This window comes from Suricata suricatta, chromosome 6 (assembly GCF_006229205.1).
Source record: "Suricata suricatta isolate VVHF042 chromosome 6, meerkat_22Aug2017_6uvM2_HiC, whole genome shotgun sequence".
In the NCBI taxonomy this organism is placed as follows: Eukaryota; Metazoa; Chordata; class Mammalia; order Carnivora; family Herpestidae; genus Suricata; species Suricata suricatta.
Window position 1 is genome coordinate 83,585,420 of NC_043705.1, and position 21,311 is coordinate 83,606,730.

At 35.9% G+C, this 21,311-nt stretch overlaps 1 protein-coding gene across 7 annotated transcripts in view; it reads left to right on the plus strand.

The window, feature by feature from the left end:
• Positions 1 to 21,311, plus strand: part of APC (APC regulator of WNT signaling pathway) — a 145,162-nt gene that overhangs the window by 36,379 nt on the left and 87,472 nt on the right. Inside the window, exon 1 of one of the 7 annotated variants that reach the window (XM_029942705.1) lies at positions 16,155 to 16,175. The exons of the other annotated variants lie outside the window; for them this stretch is intronic. The gene's annotated coding sequence lies outside the window, so the exon portion shown is untranslated. Of the gene's footprint in view, positions 1 to 16,154; positions 16,176 to 21,311 lie in introns of those variants that run through there. 7 annotated transcript variants of the gene reach the window in all.

A 21,311-nucleotide genomic window follows, 5' to 3' on the forward strand; every position in this document is an offset into this window, starting at 1 on the left:
ATTTTTAATACAGTAATATTAAAATATTATGTTTGATTGGGTTACTGGGTGGCTTAGTCGGTTGAGTGTCAGACTTCTGCTCAGGTCATGATCTTGCTGTTCATGAGTTTGAGCCCCACATCGGCCTCACTGCTGTAAGACTGAGAGCCTACTGAATTCAGATCCTCTGTCCCCCTCCTTTTGCCCCTCCCCCGCTTGCACTCTCCCAAACAATAAATATATTTTTTTAAACATTCTGTTTGATTATATGAGTTACATAAATTTCTGTGTTGTTTTATTAAATACAGTTTTGAGGGGGGCAAGGGAGTAATTGTTTAAAATGAGAATAGAGGGGCGCCTGGGTGGCTCAGTTGGTTGAGTGTCCGACTTTGGCTCAGGTCATGATCTTGCGGTTCGTGGGTTCGAGCCCTGCATCAGGCTCTGCGCTGACGGCTAGCTCAGAACCTGGAGCTTGCTTCGGATTCTGTGTCTCCCTCTTTCTTTGACCCTCCCCTGCTTGCACTGTTTCTCTCTGTCTCTCAAAAATAAATAATAATTTTTAAAAAATAAATAAATTTAAATTAAAATGAGAATAGAATTCAGATGAAAAAGAGACCAGAGTTTTAGGAAGTTAGGGGATAAGGAGCTGTCTGGGGAATAGTTCATTCTTTTAATGGCTGCCTGTCCCTACTCATAAGCAAGCACAACATGCTTTTAGAACTTTATGATATATTACTATTATAAATATAGAGAAATAAATAAGAAAGGAGCAGGCTATCCTATCCTTGTTCTTTTTTCACTTGTACTTTTTCCGGAATATTCATTTCACTTATTCAACATACATTTAATTTCTACTAGATACCTTGGACAGGGCTTGTATAGCTAGGAAAATTCAGACAGAGATCCTTGTTCAGAAGCTAATGCAGGGTGGGGCCCCTGGATGGCTCAGTCTGTTAAGTGTCCAACTTCGGCTCGGGTCATGTTCTCCTGGTTTGCGAGTTTGAGCCCTGCGTCAGGCTCTGAACTGACAACTTAGAGCCTGGAACCTGCTTCAGATTCTGTATCTCCCTCTCTCTCTGTCCCTTCCCTGCACACACTCTCACTCTCTCAAAAATAAATAAACATTTTTTTAAAAACCTTTTTTTTTTTTTTAAAGAAGAAGCTAATGGGGTAAATAGATATAATTTGAGTTGGTAATTGATTTACGTACTTACTATAGGAACCTAGACATAAGAGCATCTGACTACTTGGACTAAAGACAGCTTCACAGAATTGTATCTTGATGAATGAGAGGTAGTTCATTCATATTCAAGTAACTACTGTGGACTAGGCTACTAGCTGTTGAGAACACAGTGTTGAAATATAAGATGAGAGTCTTGTTCTGAAGGAGTTTAATCAGAAAGATCTGTAAGTAAATAACCCCAAGTGAATGGTACATGAAATAGCCAGTAAATTCAAGGTCTTGGGGAAGCATACTGAGGGAGAGGGGATCTGACTCTGGCAAGAGAAGTTAGAGAAGGTTTCTGGGAGGCGCCATCTAAACCGAGCCCATAAATGGGTAAGAACCTTTCAGGAGACTAAACAGTATGAGTTGGTGGTGAGTGCACAGGAGTCACAGTTGGTTTTGGAGTGTAGCTGGAGTAGTTGGGGAGCCTAGAGGTATGAAGGGCTTAGATCATTATGGATTATTTTTTGTTAAGTGTAGCTTAATGCTTTGTTGTTGTTGCTGCTGTTAATATAAAAGTAGTATAGATCACTGTTAAAAATTTAAGAAGTAAAGGTGGTGCCAGGATGGGATAGTCGGCGGACCATGCAACTCTTGATTTTAGTATTGTGAGTTCAAGCTCCATATTGAGTGTAGAGCTTACTTTAAAATAATTTTTTTAAACAGTAAATATTAAACCACCACTCAATTCTGCTGTCCAGAGGAAACCACTGTTAAGTTTGTTTTATTTTTTAAAACCTTTCAAGCAGCATAGCATTTTTAATCTTAGAGTAGTGTGAGACAAACTCTTTCAAAAGAAGTGGCCAGGGACCCTGAGAAGAGGGTGGGAGTCAACCCTCCAAGCTTCCAGACAGATAATATTTTATATAGACTGTAAAATAAATGACTGATAAATTCATCCAAGCTGTCTTACCATTGCATGGAGACTTTTTTTTTTGTAAAGAACTTTGTGTTCTCTGTTGTAAAATAATATCAGAAAGATCTCTTTTCTGGAAAGTCTCAAGTGTTTTATTGAACAGATATAACTGTTTGAATTAAATTTCAGACTGTTGTGAAAAGGTTAAGAAAATGCCTTTTCCATATTAGGTATAGACTGCTTTGGGACCAAAATGCATATTCACTAATTGCTGGTGTCTAATGAGAAAGGTATTAGACTGTGAAATGAAATTTAGTCCAATTCTTAAGAAATCTTACTTTTTGCTTCTATATGAGCAATGTGATACTTCAACTAATTTTACCCATTCTTGGAGGACTTGGCCAAGAAAGTTTAAAAAGAGGCACTTGAGTGGCTCTGTTGGTTAAGCGTTCTGACTTCAGCTCAGGTCATGATTTCACAGTTCGTGGGTTCTAGCGCTGCTTTGGGCTCTGTGGTGACAGCTCAGAGCCTGGAGCCTGCTTCAGATTCTGTATCTCCCTCTCTGCTCCTGCACCACTCACACTCCATTTCTCTCTGTCTCTCAAAAATAAATGTCCAAAAAAAAGGTTTTTTTTAAGCACAGTTTTAAAAGACTTATTACAGGATGCCTGGATGGCTAAAGTCAGTTAAGCGTCCAACTTCAGCTCAGGTTCCGATCTCATGGTTCAGGAGTTCGAGCTGCGTGTCAGGCTCTGTGCTGACAGCTCAGAGCCTGGAGCCTGCTTCAGATTCTGTATTTCCCTCTCTTTCTGCCTGTCTCCCGCTCACACTCTGTCTCTCTCTTAAAAATAAATAAATATTTTTTAAAATTTTTAAATAAAAATAAAAAAATAAGACTTGTTATAAAGTAAATGTGAAGTTTTAGTCTTAACAACATTAATCTATATTGAAGGAGGGAATTACATTTATTCATTTGCTTTGATTTTCCTTTTTCTCTTCCCTCCCAGAACATAATATTAAGTATTCATTTTGAATTCTTTTATTAGTTGACTCATTATTTTAAATCTTAAAATGAATCTATATGGTACTCCTGGGGATAGTCCAAGTGATCAGAGGTTTCTAATTTGATAGACACAGTCCAGTAATGCTAGGTAGATTTTCTTTTTTCATTTTACTTCATAAGTTGGGATTATTTAGCCTATAATAGCATTTATCCTTAAGTACCTAGAAGTGAAATAATTTTATAGTTTATACTTTGCCTTATATGTTTAAAATTTAGCATAAGATAGGAAGGGAATACTTTCAAAAAAGAAGCAAATGATATAGCATTAGGCAATATCAAATGCAGTTGGTATACAGGGTGTTGAAAAAGTGATTATTTCTTCATCTAAGGTAAGGATTTGGGAATATTGGAATGAGAATCAAAATCTTGACTCAAGGATTTGGATTAAGATTCTAATAAATAAAGTGCCATTATTAGGCTATAATTTATTCTCTTATGTACACCAAATTTTATTTTTAACATCAATTACAATGGGTTTTTCCTTATTGATTCTGGTGTATTTCAAAGGCCAACGTATATGTTATAAGTTGATAAATTATTCCTCAGGTAATCTAGAGATTTTATAATTTTTTAAAAAAAATTTAATGTTTCTTTATTTTTAAGAGAGAGATAGAGTTTGAGTGCACAAGGGACAGAGAGAGAGGGAGACACAGAATTCAAAGCAGGCTCCAGGCTCTAGGCTGTCAACACAGAGCCCGATATGGGGCTCAAACTCATGAACCATGAGATTATGACCTGAGCCACAGTCGGGCACTTACCGACTTAGTCACCCAGGTGCCCCATGATAATTTAAATGTTAAAGTGATATTAATTTTTAATTGTGTTTTTCTTAGAGAAAGACTATTTTAGAAAACTCATTCTGCATGCTGCTTTTTCTTGTGTTCACGGTGATACCATAAACATTTGGTGCTGTTTTGGTGATTTAAGTCTCTGATCTGTTAGTGTTAAATGTTATCTTTATGAATAGGTTTTATAAGTTTGTATTGTAAATTATATTTGGGGGAGCAATCCTATAGCTATTTTTGGTTTTCAGTAAAGATCAAAGTTAACAACATTAAATTAGACATAATTTTTTTAAGGGCAAGCATAAAGTCTTCTTTTAAACATTTCATTTTAAAAAATTAATCAGGATTTTTTTTTACCCCAAGGGGATAGTTTAAAACACTGGATACCCTGACTCTGGAATTTGACCAGATTAGGACATACTAAGAACTTAGGAAGCAAAATATCCCCTAAAAATGAACTATTGGGACCGCTTCAAGATAAAAAGCTTCGGCATAGTGAAGGAAACAATCAGGCAAAACTAAAAGGCAACCAGTGGAATGGGAGAAGGTATTTGCAAACGACATACCAGATAAAGGGTTGGTATCCAAAATGTATAAAAAACTTAACAAGCTCAACACCCCAAAAATAAATAATCCAGTGAAGAAGTGGGCTAAAGACATGAACAGACACTTCTCCAAAGAAGACATCCAGATGGCCAACTGACACATGAAATAATGCTCAACATCATTCATCGTCAGGGAACTACAAATCAAAACCACAGCGAGATACCACCTCACACCCTTTAGAATGGCTAAAATCAACAAGTCAGGCAACAACAGATACTGGCGAGGATGCGGAGAAAGAGGATCTCTTTTGCACCACTGGTGGGAATGCAAACTGGTACAGCCACTCTGGAAAACAGTATGGACTTTCCTCAAAAAATTAAAAATAGAACTACCCTATGACCCAGCAATTGCACTACTAGGTATTTATCCAAGGGATACAGGTGTGCTGTTTCGAAGGGACACATGCACCCCATTGTTTATAGCAGCACTATCAACAATGGCCAAAGTATGGAAAGAGCCCAGATACTCATCAACGGATGAATGGATAAAGAGGATGTGGTATATGTATATATATACAATGGAGTATTACTTAGCAGTCAAAAGGAATGAAATCTTACCATTTGCAACTACGTGGTTGGAACCAGAGGGTATCATGGTAAGCGAAATTAGAGAAAAATAAATATCATATGACTTCACTCATGAGGACTTTAAGACACAAAACAGATGAATATAGGGGAAACAAAAATAATGTAAAAACAAAAACATGAGACTCTTAAATATGGAGAATAAACAGAGCGTTACTATATGGGTTGTGGGAGGTAGGATGGGCTAAATGGGTAAGGGGCATTAAAGAATCTACTCTTGAAATCATTGTTGCACTATATGCTAACTCACTTGGATGTAAATTTTAAAAAATTAATTAAGAAAATCCCCTTCTCACATGCAAATATTTGAATATTTTGTTAGTTGGATAAAATGGTTGCCAAAGGTAACCTTGTGAGGTTTTTTGTTTTATTAACAACATAAAATTAATAAATAATGTGTTCTCCAAATTGCTAAAACCAAATAAAGCAAAGTTAAGTTTCTTAAAGAGTATAAAATTTAATATTTTTTCCTGCCATTATAGTTTCCAATTGAAAAAGTCTTTGGTCACTAAATTTAACTATAAACTGTAAACTGTAACTATAAACTAGTAGTAAAATGCATATAATTTCTGATTATTTCTCATCTTGAGTAGGAAGTAGAAACTAGTCCTATTAACTTTTGTGGATCTTGCCTCTAATTGTGCATTCTAACTTATTTGAAATATCTTTATTTTCATTTAACTAAAAGATGAAATCTGTATTCTTTATCCTAACAGACAAAATCAAAATCGTTGCTTTGAAAGATTCCTCAATACCTATCAAAGCTAGTTCTGTTGCTGTTTTCTGTCTGAAATTTTTCTTGATCATCTAGCCAGAAATCATCTAATCTCTCATCCTTTGATACAGATGTTGCCTTGTATTAAAACTTTTGTGTTAAATGTTTTAGATCCCCTACCTGCTTCTAAATAAATGTCTTAGTCATCTTTATATCATCTACATTCATACATTCAGAGTATTATTGAATGCATATTGTGCACCAAGCACTGTTCTAGGTGAAACAACAGTGCACAAGAATCTAGGTTCCTGTCCTCATGGAATTTATATACCAGTTTGGGAAACAAAAATAAATAAATAGATAAACAGGTACATAGAGCCTTTCAGATCTTAAATGATTTGAGTACAAAACAGTATTATATGGTAGAAAGTTTAAGGACAGTACCAATGTTGATATGGAAACCATGGAATGTCTCTGAAAATGTGACATTTATGCCAAGATCTGAATGATAACGATGGAGCAGTCATTAGAAGATTTGTGAGCAGAGTTCTTGAGGCTAAAGGAAAGGCAGTACAAAAGCATAAGAGAGACAAAAGGGCGAAACAGAGGAGGAGAGTAGGAATGGGGGCAGAAGCTAGATTATGCAGTTTTATAAACTAAAATGAGGAATTTGAAATTTATTATAATTTCATTGGGAAGTCATTGACCCTGTTGAAGCGTTTGGTGGCTCATTTGATTACATCGCACCCACACAGGATCATCTCCCTATTTCTTTAAAGTTTTATTTCAATTCCAGTTATATCTCTCGATTTTAAAATTAGCCAATTAATAACCTCAGTTATATCAGCGAAGTCCTTTTTACCATGTAAGGTAGCATATTCTCTACAGTAACACAGAGAATATTTAACCTAATACATAGTTAACATATTTTAAGTGGTACAAGGGTAGTGAGGCAGAATTAACTCAGAATAACCATGATTGAGTCATTCATAGTTTTTCTTTCTTGGTTTTTTTTTTCCCCTTTACTGATGTACCTACTACCGTGCACTGCTTATATTTGTCATACCCCCATAAAACAACCCCAAACTATGTTTCTCTTTATTTAATGAAATTAACACAAAAATGGCTTCTGCATTTAAAGAAATTTTGTCCTAGATGTCTAATAGAGAAATCTTTGGTTACTCACTGATAAAAATTTATGGGTGAAGGGGATTTATTGTGGATTCCAAATAGACATTTTTAAAACTATTTTGAGTCTTCTCTTTTTCTTTTTTTTTTTTTAATTTTTAATGTTTATTTATTTTTGAGAGATGGAGAGACAGAGCGTAAGCAGGGAAAGGGCAGAGATAGGAGTCACAGAATCTGAAGCAGGCTCCAGGCTCTGAGCTGTCAGCACAGAGCCCAACGTGGGACTCAAATTCACGAACCGCGAGATCATGGCCTGAGCCGAAGTTGGCTGCTTAAACCGACTGAGCCACCCAGGCACCCCAAGTCTTCTCATTTTCACTTATTCTGATTATTAAAAATGTATTCATATAATAAATATTAATAGAGTACCTTCTACTGCAAAGCCAGGTGCTGCAGTAATTATCAGGATTATAATTGAACAAGTAACCTTTTATGAGATGTGAAATTCTAAAGGAGAAGTACAAGCTGGTATGGGAGATAACATACTTAGCATAATTATACTTTGGTATAATTTAGTGTAGCGAAGTGTTCATGAGACCTAAAAGGTGAGGCCATTTGATCAACATTGGCTAAGGAGTCAGACTGCCACTTCACTGTTGTGTGTACTTGGATGAATCTTTAAATTGCTCTAAGCCTAAAATCTGTATGTTTGTGAAAACTGATTTTTTAAAAATCTCTTCAGAGGTTTTATTAGGATTAGATGACATTATATGTGTTTGCTACTGGTTTGGAAGCAAATTTATCATGAAACTAATGAAGGTTAATGCCATTATTGCATGGGCCCTTCCTAAACCCTTTTGCTATAGCCCTAGCAATTTAGGATTAATTTGTATTTCTTTAAGCAAGGTTCCTCCACAATTTATATTTGCTCTGGTCCCCACAAAATCTGAATCTGCTTCTGAACACAGGTTAGATGAGTAATAAATGTTCATTTAATTTCTTTCTCCTTCAAATGTGATTTCAAATTTTGTTCAACATAGAAGTATATAACCTTATGGGGCGCCTGGGTGGCTCAGTTGGTTAAACTTCCAACTTCAGCTCAGGTCAGGATCTCACAGTTTATGGCTTTGGGCCCCACATCAGGCTCTATGCTGACAGCTCAGAGCCTGGAACCTGTCTTCGGATTCTGTATCTCCCTTTCTCTCTGACCCTCCCCTGTTCATGCTTCTCTCTCTGTCTCTCAAAAATAAATAAAAAACATTTAAAAAAAAAAAAGTATATAACTTTAAAAAGAAATTACAGAGAATATGTATTGTAATGTGTGTTACATTGTGAACATTTTATAAAATTCAGAAAAACTAGAATTTCTAATATCCCATACCCAGGGAGGGGACATATTTTGGTTTATCTGTACACATACATTTTTCTTTCTTTCTTTCTTTTTTTTTTTGTTTAAGAAAAAACTTGTTGGTATCATATTAAACATGCAATAATCTCCATTATTAATATTGTTTAAATTATATATTTATATATTACATAATGATCTCCTGTGACACTTTTTTTGTTTCCTATGAGTTTGACTTTTTGTTTCAATTCCACCTTTAAGTGATACCAAGCAATAATTGTCTTCTCTGTCTGGATTATTTCATTTAGCGTAATGCCCTCAAGTTCCATCCATATTGTTGCAAATGGCAGGGTTTCCTTCTTTCTTATGGTTGAATAATATTCGGGTGTGTGTGTGTGTGTGTGCGCGTGCGCGCATGTGATGCTCCCCACATTGTCTTTATCCATTTATCTCTTGATAGACAACTTAGATTATTTCCATATCTTGGCTATCATGAATAAATTTGCAATAAACGTGGGAGTGTGATATCACTTCCATATCTTGTTTTCATTTCCTTTGAATATATACCCAGAAGTGGGATTACTGGATCTTCCGTTTTTAAGTTGTTTTCTTATGGAAACTCCGTGTTGTTTTCCATCCTGCGACATCAGTTTACATCCCCACCAACAGTGTACAAGGGTTGCCTTTTCGCTGCATTCTCCTGGTACTTATCTCTTGTCTTTTTGATGATAACAGTTCTAACAGCTAAGAGATGATATCATTGTGGTTTTGATTTGCATTTCCCTGATGGTGAGTGGTGGTGGGCACCTTTTCATGTATCTGTTGGCCATTTGTATATCTTCTTTGGAAAAATGTTCAGTTTCTCTTAACATTTTTTAATTGAATTATATAGGTTTGTGTGTTTTTTGCTATTCAGTTCTATGAGTTCTTTATATAGTTTATAGTTTGGATATTAACCACTTTATTGGATATATGATTTGTGATATTTTCTCTTGTTCAATAGGTTGCCTTTTCATTTTGTGTGTGTTTTTTTAAATTTTTTAATGTTTCTTTTTTGAGAAAGAGAGAGACAGCACAGTGGGGGAAGGGCAGAGAGAGAGGGAGACACAGAATCTGAAGCCGGCTCCAGGCTCTGAGCACAGAGCCTGATGTGGAACAGGAACTCACACGCTGTGAAATCATGACCTGAGCCAAAGTCAGACACTTAACCGACTGAGCCACTCAGGCGCCCTCTATTTTGTTGATAGTTGCATTTGCTGTGCAGAAGCTTGTTAGTTTGATATAGTCCCACTTGTTTCTTTTTGCTTTTGGTGTCAAATCCAAAAGATCATTGCTAAGACTGGTGTCACGAAGCCTACCCCCTATGTTTTCTTCTAGGAGTTTTATGCTTTCAGGTCTTAAATTTGAAGTCTTTAATCCACTTTGAGCTGATTTTTGTGTATGATGAAAATAAGGCATTCTTTGGCATGTGACTGTCCAGTTTTACCAGCGCCATTTGTTAAAGGTACTGTCTTTTCCCATTTTATGCTCTTGGCTCCTCTGATGTAAATTAATTAACTTTCCATATACACATATTTTTTCTAGTCTGTTCCATCGATCTATGTGTCTTGTCTTTTTCTTTTTTCTTTTTCTTTATTTTTAAGGTAATCTTTACACCTACCATGGGGCTGGAACTCATGACCCCAAAATCAGGAGTCATATGCTCTGCTGACTGAGCCAGCCAGGCATCCCTGTGTGTCTTTTTTTATGCCAATACCATACTGTTCTCATTATTATAGCTCCATAATATAGTTTGAAATCAGGAAGTGTGGTGCCTCCAGCTTTGTCCTGTCTTGGGATTGCTTTGGCTACTCAGGATCTTATGTGGTTTTATCCAAAGAGTCAGATTATTTGTTCTGTTTCTGTGAAAAATGCCATTGAAATTTTGATGGGGATTGTGTTAAATTTGTAGATTGCTTGGGTATGTGGAGATTTAAAAAATATTCTTCCATTTTATAAACAGGGAGTATCTTTGCATTTATTTGTGTCTTCTTTAGTATTTTTCATCAGTATCTTATTATTTTTGGTATACAGATCTTTCATCTGTTTCATTAAATTTATTCCTAAGTATTTTATCCTTTTTTACTCAGTTATATATCTAACATAGCTTTAATTATCTTCAATTGTACCACAAGGATAATTAACCAGGCTGTTGTTATCGATCATTGAGGCTATTTCTTAACATTTCCCTAGTGTGAACAATGCTGAGTGTCTTTGAATATAACCCTTTGTATATGTATCTGTATGTAGGATAATTTCTTTTAACTGGATTTCAGTATAAGCATTTTAAACACAATTATTTAAGGAATTTTGAAACTATTGCTTATTTTCATGTATCCTCACTGACCCACAATATTATTTTAATTTAAATTTCACCTATTGAATAAGATAGAAGAAAACGATATTCTTGCTTTTATTTCTTTGCTTCCTTCATTTAGTAGAACATTTTCTGTATATTTATTCATTCATATTTTTTCTCATGTTAACTGCTAATGTAGGCCTAGGGAGCTTTTTCACAGGAAGAAGTTTTTTCTTCCTCTTAGCAGATGCCTCAAGCTGTATAGCACTCTAAATTAAAAGGCATTTCAAAATGGCCTCCCCCCCAGAATGTATTGGGAACTTTGGCAGCTAAAGTTAGGAAACTACTTCGTACTTCTCAATCCTGCAGCACATACTAATGCCTGGACCTCATTCTTAGAAATTTTGACTTAATGGTGGTTGACAATTTTTTCAAGCTCCTTAAGTGATTCTTAGTGTGCAGCCACCTAACCTTATAAAAGCTGCATCACATTTTTTCCATCTACAGGGCTCAGGGTTTTTATTTAAAGCATTGTTTCCTCTGTACAAAGTTATATTTTGTAGTATTATTCATTATTCAATATTTGCTCTACTTTTATTACGTGAGAGCATCTGCATTGGATACCCTTTGGAAATTAATTGTATTTATTTATTTATTTATTTATTTTAAATGTTTGTTTATTTTGAGAGAGAGAGAAAAAGTGCACACTCATGCTTTCGCACAAGTAGGGGAGGGGTGGGGGGGAGGGGAATCCCAGGCAGGCTCCACCCTGTCAGCGCAGAGCCCGATGCGGAGCTTGAACTCATGAAACCATGTGATCATGACCTAAGCCAGGATCAAGAGTCAGACGCTTAACTGACTGAGCCACCCAGGCACCCCTGGAGATTAATTTTAAATCATTTTTAATACTGATATTTAATAAATACTTATGATGCAAAAAATATTGTGGTACACACCATGAAACATACAAGATAAAATCAAGTGTGACTCAAGATTATTATAGTCATTGAGCACCTGGGTGGCTCAGTTAAATGGCCGACTTCAGCTCAGGTTATGACCCTGAGTTTGAGCCCCGTGTCAGGCTCTGTTGACAGCTCAGAGCCGGGAGCTCCTTCAGATTTTGTCTACCTCTTTCTTTCTCTGCCCCTCCCCTGCTTGCATTCTGTCTCTCTCTCCTTCAAAAATAAACATTAAAAAAAGATTATTATAGTCAGGAATAGGAAAGGAGATGTGCACATGAAGGTACAAAATGCATTTGTGCCATGAAAGAAGTAGTAACAATGGAGGGAAGAGGAGGGAGAATTGATTCAAGATGGATGGTAGATTACTTCATGGAAAGCTGAACTTTGATTTGGACCAATAGAGCAATTAGTAATCCTTTACTTTAAAAAAAGTATTTTGTCATATTTGTTCAATATTACCCATTTAATCCTTAAACAGTTCTATAAAGCAGTTTGATTGAACTATTATTAGGATGCAAGTTCTGAAATAAAGTTAAGCTGCAGTGTGATAGGCAGAGCAATGGCCCTTTTTAATCCCTAGAACCTGTCAATATGTTAGATTACGTGACAAAGAGGAATTACAGTTGCAGATGGAATAGTTGCTAAAGAGGTAGCCTGAAAATAAGGAGATTATCCTGGATTGTTGAGGTGACCCAATAAAGGTACTTGAGATGAGTCTTTAAAAACTGTAGGAGGGAAGGGTCGCCTGGGTGGCTCAGTCAGTTAAGCATTCAACTTTGGCTCAGGTCATGAACTCTCAGCTCATGAGTTTGAGCCCTGCGTGGGGCTCTGTGCTGACAGCTCAGAGCCTGGAGCCTGCTTTGGATTCTGTGTCTCCCTCTCTCTCTGTTCCTCCTCCACTTGCTCTCTCTCTCTCTCTCTCTCTCTCTCAAAAATAAAGATTTAAAAAAATTTTTAGATAAAAATAAATAAAAGTGTAAGAGGGAAATACAACAGGAGCCAAAGAAAGAAATGATTACAACAGAAGCAAAATCAGAGTTCTGCCAATTAAAGACTCAGTCCACTGTAACTAGCTTTGAAGATGGAGGAAGGAGGCCTTGAACCAGTGAATTTGGTCTCTGTAAATTAGAAAAGACAAGAAAACAGATTCTCCCTTAGAGCCTCCAGAAAAGAAGGTAGTCCTGTAGATACCTTGATTTTAACTTAGAGCGAGACCCATTTTGGACTTCTGAACTGCATGGTTACTTCTGTAACTGTGAGACAATACATTTTGTTTTTTTTAGGCCATGGCCTTTTCAGTAATTTGTTATGGCAGCCATGGGAAATTTAATACAAGTAGGAAGACTATCATTATAGGAAGACTAATTAATTAATATGCCATTCAGGGCACTCCATGATTAAACTCCAAGCTGACTCAGTTCCACTGACAGCAGTGGAAAGCCATGAAATGTTCTTTGAGCTGGGGTGTAAAAAACTGTTTTGGCATTTGCCAGTTAAAGAGGAGAAAGATTGGAGGTAGAAAAAATACTGACGCTTTTAATGTTGGTGCTTTTAATGTTTTGGAAACTTCTGCCTCTTGAGGTAACAGAACATACAGATTAAGTCTGGCTTGTAGAAGACTATATTTCCCACTTAATTTTTACATCGCTAAAAATCCCATTGCCATTGCAACAGTTCAGTTTCTTTCTGTGTCCTGTAAAAAGTTTAAAACGGTGAGAGAAGTGGTGTTTATAGTCAATTTGGCCTTTGAAGTTGGTCTTATTTTATTCTCTTCTTTCACTTTGTCCTCTTACTGTATGTAACCCAATATAAATCTAAAGACCAGAGGTTTCTAAATGAATATGAGCTTTATTTGATGGCATCTGGAGAACTTAGATTTACACTAGCATGTGCTTTTTGCTACATAATTATTATTTTTAAAGAAAAAAACTTTTTGTCGATATCTTCATAAGCATAAGTCTATTCTATTTCATTATATAGTAGTATAGAAGTCTCCCAGTAGAGAGAAAGTTAAATTTTGACAAAGCACAAGAGTCCATTAAGATAACTGAAAGGAACACTAATTTTAACTGTGTTAATAATGTTGCCCATGTTATTCTTATCAGCTTTTGAAGTCACAAGTCATCAAATTAGTCCAACATGTCTATGTTAAAATGGAATGCAATATTTAAGACATTAAAAATCCTATTCATTCTATTTAGTTATTAGGGTTTTTAAGCTTTAGAAGGTTCAGAAGGTTTTCTGAAATATGTGTTCATATTTATAACATTTACTTATTAACATTTACTAAAAACAGTCAAATCTGATCATAAATGAACAGATATTTGAAAACAAGGGCATATTTTGTCAGTGCAAACATGCTAATAGCCATAACATACAATTTATTGTTAGTATTTCACTTTAATCAGAAAATATTTTTAGTGCGTACATATATATGTAATGTAAATGCTAACATTTTTATTTAAATAGAGGCGGCAGGAGCTGTGTTCTGAGACACATGCAAACTGGTAGTACCAGTTAATGTTTCACCGATCTTCATTGCGTTCAAGTTTAGCCCAATACATGTTGATTTTATGTTTTTAATTATTGTTTTTAAAATAACTAAACATTTTAAAAATAAAATTCAAATCAAACTTTTGTGTTCTTGAGGAGAAAACTTCCTGAATAATTCAGTTGGCAGTATTGTACAATGTGAAGTTTTTAGATTGGCTTGCTTTTAGATTTAAATTAGCATGAGTAATGAACATGTAATGGTTAGAACTTTCTTTAAAATTTTGTCATTTGAATCTCTGACTTGTGCAATACATAACAGTAAACATTTAGGCAAATATTTTGGCTACAAACTGGTTTACTCAGTAATAGCTTGAATCATAGTCTTGAGTCAATAGTAATTGAATTGTTTCTTAAGATACTAAGAAGTTATTTTTAGGAGCTTCTAAAGTGTATTCTTTGTTTTGAAGGGTACTTTTTCTTTCCAGAAGTTTAGGCCTTATGAGGAATTATCTATTCCGGATTTGTCACAAATACTCAATGACTGTATAAATAATTGTCTTGTTCAGTGACTCATGCACTTTCAGTAAGAGGCTCTTGAAAGCCTTTTGTAAAACTAAGTCATCCTGATGAAAGGGATATTTGAGATAGAATCAAATTGATTCACATGTTTCCTTTATTTCAAATAAGAAGAGAAATTATTTCTTATTATATTAAAACTTTTAATATATAATTTTTATAATTACTAGTAATATGTGGCCAGTGTTCATGTGTTCATTCAATAAATATTTAGAGGGGATATCCATCCATCTACACACACACACACACACACACACACACACACACACACATATTTGGCATTATAAGATAGGTACAAAGAGAAAAATATTCAAAAGCGCAAAGCAAAAAGAGAAATAACTCCATAATCCCACTTTCCCACTTGCCAAGGATGACCACTGTGACCACTATCAACAGTGGTTATATGTAAGTCTATGAGCATTTTGCTCTATTTTTTTTTCTAATTCACACAATTTTCAATAAAATGGAAATGCTCCAAATATGCTGTTTAATAGCTTGCTGCCTTTGATGCTATTAATTTGAAAAACTAAGAAAAGATGATAATAAATAACGTTTCTTATAAAAACCTAAAGTTAAATATCCTTTTAAATTTGAAATAGATCATGGAAATTGGTCTCCTCCCCCCCCCATTTAAACCAAAATTTAAATTTACTTTAAATTCTTAGCAATTTGAATTTGTCCTTCAAGCTTCTAAAAATAAGTAATGTAAGCTTCACTTGGTTCGATTTAAATGAAATGTAGAATTTGCAAAAAAATTTTAAGTTTCAGGTTAGTAGTAGCTAACCGCACTTAACTGTGTCAGGGACTGCTCTAAATACTGCATCATATATGTATTTACTTCTCCCATTTTATAGTGGAAATTGAAGCACTGAGCCTTTAAGTGACTGAAGTCTACACACCTAGTAAGTGGCAGGACCCTGTAACTCCATGATTGTTCTCAACCACTCTATGCTGCCATCATAGCTTTTGTAGTAACTATTTTTAATTCAAACACAGTTCGAGTGATTTACCTAACAAATCAGTGACTTGTAAAGTGATTCATTGTAATATATTTAATAGAATTCTTTTTTTCTGTGCTGCAAGCACGTAAATCTCCGTAAATGAGATATAATTTATTATTCCCCCACCTACTTCCAGCATCTCATGCTAATCTTTCAGCCCTGTGGACCTCCCCCACCCCCACCCTATTATGCTAGTCAGCTTCCTTGGCTTCTGTGGGTTGCCTGGGGACAGGGGCTCTGTGGGCGCACCCACCAGCACTAGGTGCGGGCTAGGGCTCGGCTGCTGTGCAGTGGGGCGGGGCTTGATGCCTCACTGCGGCGTGCGGAGTGCGGGTCAGAAGCCGAGCGTGAAGCCGCTGTGTAATCCTCTGGATGCGGACCAGGGCGCTCCTCATTCCCGTCGGGGACCTGCCGATTGGCTGGGCGTGGGCTCACGTGACCGACATGTGGCTGTATTGGCGCAGCCCGCCTGGGTGTCACTGGAGACGGAATGGAGGTGCTGCTGGGCTCGGAAATGGGGTAAGTGCTGGAACCACGATAGCCCGGCTTGCTGCGGGGGGGCGGGGGACGCGATTTTCCCTCGCACGGTCTCAAACCGGTGGCCTTTCCTTGGCACGGGATCTGTTACCACATGCCAAGCCAGTAGGCAGGGGCGTCTCCCCCCTCCCCCTCTACTGCAGCACAGGAGATGGATTTCCTGTGCTTCTGATCCAGGGTTTTTGACAGAAGAGGAAGAAGGGGGGAGGGGTAGGAGTGTTAAGGGGAGTGTGGTGAGAAAGAGCTGTTTTTGAAGCTAGATGGAGGTTTTGTTTTTATAATGCCTGTTGACTGAGTGCAATAACAGTATCTAAGGAAACGGGTAGAGGACAACAAAGAATGGAACATATTCATGGCGAGGAGCAAAAGCCTCTAGCCCATTGAAAGGCTTTTTTTCTTCCCTGGCCACAAGGACATATGCAGTGGTAGCCAAGAGAGGGTATACAAAGCTGCTGCTGATGACTGATGTGAACCTAGTGGACAGGGCTACTTCGGAGAGGAGGAAAGGGAGGAGGCAGATACTGCAGAGCTTGAGTGATGGTTTTGGTTGATTGGAGAAATTTTGGTCACCAAAATTGCCTGCTTTTGCAACACATCTAAGTGAACGGTCTCTGAATAGGGTGGCAAAGATACACGTCTTTGTTGGTTACAAGTCGAAATGGTAGTGGTTTTTTGTAGATGACTGCAGCAGTGCTCTTCTCTCCCTCTGTTAGGCTGAAAAGACAACTGCAGAGGAATAAGAAACCTTGCAGCAATGCTGATGGTAGAACTCCTTTTACAAGAAGCCATAGTTCATCATTGTAACCTGAATAGAAGAAAAAAATTAATTTTTTAAAGTAGGAAAAAAATACCAGGCTGCTAATGTTTGGGCAGTGAAATGTATAGGACACTTTGATTCTACATCACACAAGAGATGTTAAAATTCTTTCCTTTAACGTAAATCCTATAGGAAATGTTAATAAATTATGTATGAAGCAATGGCTTTTTTCCTTTGTTAGTATAGCTTTATGCCATCACCTAGGTTATTCAAGAGTAAATCACTATAATGTGAATTAACTTCATGAAAAATTATAGTGGTAAATTTTTCATAGGCTTACGATTTAAGATATATATTTAAGTAATTTTATGTTACTTTTGGTTACTTTTAGGTATTATTGAATAAAGTTTAAAGGCAAATATTTTAAAGCACCAAGGTTTTTCTTTTAGATATAGTTCTGTTTAGTAAACTCTCGTAAGATTTGGTCTTGATATAGTGTGTTTTCATTGCACTTATTTTTTCTTGCTAAAAACATGTTTTCAGATTAAATATGATTTTTAAATACCTTATCTTTATGCATATTATAGTCGCCACCCTGCCACACCTCCCTACTCCCTGAACTGGATGGCAGTGGCTTTGTAAAGCCCCTGAGGATCAGTGACAGGGTCTCTTAAATAGTGCTTATGTGGTGGAAAGTCTTGAGAGAACCTGTAATTTTGTTTTAGGAATTTTTTTTAACATACTAAGGAATTGGACTTGACTCAGTTAGACTATGTAAAGTTTTCAATGATAAATTAAGGCAATTTTGTTCTTTATTTAAAGTTATTTCTGCTTTAAGAATTATTTGAACGTGGATATCAGGGTTAATAGTCCTTAAGATCTCTTTTTTAAATCTGATGGAAACTGCAGCTAGAATTAAAGATGTCACATTAAAATTTCAAGTGTAGTTTAATAGCTAATACCAGTCAGTTCTTTTAACCTGAGTTAGATAGTCTTTGAGAATTTATGATTATCTTATTATTTAAAGAGCTCAGTGTAGCATTATTTTCATTTTAAAGTGTTAAGGGTATTCTTAAGTATGTTGTGACTTTATCCAAGGTCATGTATTGTGTAAAGATGTAAAGGACATAGGTCTATAAAATATTTCATAATATCTCTTTTTAGATAATATACAAAATAGTGTATCACAGAAATTACTTGAAAAGTAATATGTCATTGACTTGTCATAAATGAAAAATCTTACTTGGTTTTGAGTTTCTAAACATGATAGAAGAATGCTTTGTAAAATACCTGCTAGCTAAGCAAATGAAACAGCAGTTTTCATAATGACATTCATAACATCCTTTATTTTTAAGATCTCATTAATCATATGCACACTTTTAAATAGAATAGCATCAAATTTTAGTATTTTCTGGAATTAACTAAATTTTTAAAAGTTTATTTCTTTCCTCTTGTAGTGTGAAATACCTAATATAAGACTGAGCTATTGATTTTTGTGGTCTTTGAAATTGAACTTTTAAGAAATTAAAAAGTTAAATATTTATAAGTATGCCTGTGAACTGAATCAAGCTATTTATTGATGCTGTGTGGATTTTTGTCTTAACATTTTTCTCTGTGTTTTGCTATCATTAATTACACATAATTTAACCAGCCTTTATATTAAATGTTCTCCTTAATTTCTTAATTTTGACCTTCCCCCAACCCCTCCCCTCCCTTTCTTTCTTTTCTTTTCTTTTCTCTTCTCTTTTCTTTTCCTTTCTTTTCTTTTTTCTTGTCTTTTCTTTCTTTTCTTTCCTTCCTTCATTCTTTTCTTCTTTCTTTCCAATCTGAGTGAAATATTGCTTAGCCTGTAAGATGAGATAGAGCACTTTAATAGAGAGAAGATGAATAGTACTTGAGAAAGTATGTCACTGCATATTTGAGTGCCTGCTAAAATGCCAGACCTGTAAAATGTGCTGGAGAGTCCAATAAGACATGGAAACTTACCTCCAAGAAAGACTAAGTGAAATGTTGTTGCTAGTTAAAGACTGATTGCTTTTCCTACTCCTAGGATCTCTAAAGGTTTATGTCACCTAAAATATCGTCTCATTTAGAGAAATTGGTAGTTTGCAACTTGAAGCACTGTGCTTTGTAAAATCTGCTTGGAATCACAGATAATTCTTAGAAGTAAGTTACTTTGAAGTATTAAGTGTCTTGAATGTAAAATGAGTGGGTTGGATGAAATGATTTCTAAGTCTTTAGTTCTAATAGTTCTGGTAGTTCTAATAGTAATCTGTGGTTCTTGATTTCTGTAGGGTCAGCTTCTAGAAGGAAAGTTACATCAGCTCTTGTTTTGGTATAGTGGCATCTGACATGTTATGTAAAAGATAAGTTCTCAACAATTATTTTTTGTAAATCAAATCATGACATCATCCAATCCATATAGGGCAAGCCTTCTCCCCTTTATTCCCACACCCTACTCCCACATCCTTTTTATGCACTCATTCAGATGTGTTCTCAAATATGCATCAATTCTTGTGAAATGGTTAGCATGTGTCATAATTCTCTAACTTTTAAAGCCTGAATAATATTATATATATACCACATTTTGTGTATCCATTCATCTGCGGGTGGACTCGGTTTCCTTCTATTTTCGGGTGTTGTGAATAATGCTGCTGTGAACGTGGGTGTACAAATAATCTCTTTGAGTCTCTGCTTTCTCATTTCTTTGGGGTATGTACCCAAATTTATTTGTTAATTTACATAATTTTTGAACATTTTTAATTCAATACTGTTTTTAAGATCTATGTACCTTATTTTATGTCTGTCTAGTTTTTGGTGCCATATCTTCTGTATAGCGTTATATAGTATCTATTACTAGTTCTGCGTGAAGGTCCTAGGTTTTTTCCAAATCTCTTTAACCACTCACACTGTTACTACCACATGACTATAGACTATCTTAGTTGCATACCATATATCAAGTTACTGCAAATTTTAGTAGCTTAAACAACAAATATTTATTATTTTGCAGCTTCTATAGAGTGGAAATTCAAAGTGTGGTCTGGCTTAGACTCTCATAAAGTTACAGTCAAGATGTTAGCCAGGGCTGCAGTCGTCTGAAGGCTTGACTCAGCTGGAGAATCCACTTCCAAGATGGATCTCACATAGTCTGTTTCTCTTGACTTTTGGCAAGAGGCCTCAGTTCTTTGCCTTAGGCCTCTCCCTGGAGCAGCTTGAGTATCTTCTTGACAGGGCAGCTGGTTTTTTCCCTTCATCCCAGAGAGAAAGAGCAAGAATGAAGCCACCTAAGACATAGTCTCAAAAGTCACACTGCTACCATATTTTCTTTATTAGAAGTGAGTCATTAAGTGTAGCTCACACGAGAAAAGATAAATTAAGCTCTACCTTTTGAAGAAATATGTTCAAATAAATTGTGGATATGTTTTAAGATCACTACATGGCCAGTGAGAAATTTCAGTAGAATTTATTCCTAGGAGGGGGATCTTCGGATCATAGGACACTTTTTCCTATTGCTATTGTAACAAATTATAACAAATTTGGTCTTTAACAGAACACACATTTATTAGCTTACAGCCCTAGAGGACAGAAGTCTAAAATGGTTTTCACTGGCCCAAAATTAAAATAGCAGCAGTACTATACTTCTTCCAGAGGCTATAGGGGAGAATCCATTTCCTTTTTTTCTAGCTTCTGTATTGGCTTGCGGCCCCTTCCTCTGTCTTCAGTGCCAGCACCATACTAAATCTGTCTCTGACTCTGACACTTCTGTCTCCTTAGAAGAGACCTTGTGATTACCTTAGGTCCACCTATATAAGGAAAATCTCCCCATGTCGAGATCCTTAACTTAATCACATCTGCAAAGTCCCTTTAGCCATGTAAAGTAACACGTTCATGGGTTTCAGGAATTAGGATGTGGACATCTTCATGGGGCGATTGTTCTGTCTACCATAGGCCTATGGACACACAGTTCTTTATTTTTTCTTAAACTGAAGTTTTTGAGTTTGGTTTTTTTTTTAAGTTATACTTTTGGGAATGAAGGTTACTTTTTTAAGTATTCAGATTTCCAAGTACCAGATTTGCTTAAAGTATAGGTTATAATGTTACTCATATGGTAAATAAACATAACATTGAAGAGTATTGAAACATAGTTCCAACACCTATTTTTAGGTTCTTGGTTTTGTTATCACCTGATCTGTGTCAGTATATCACCTACTTCTGATATGGTTTATAATAGAAACATTAAAGCAACATGGCCTTCTACCTTTTAGACTTATTATACCATCACTGTAGCTACTCTGTCCAAACCTCCTCTTCCTCACAGTGTGAAGTCACCGGGCCACAATGTGGTTCCCGTCCACATTTAT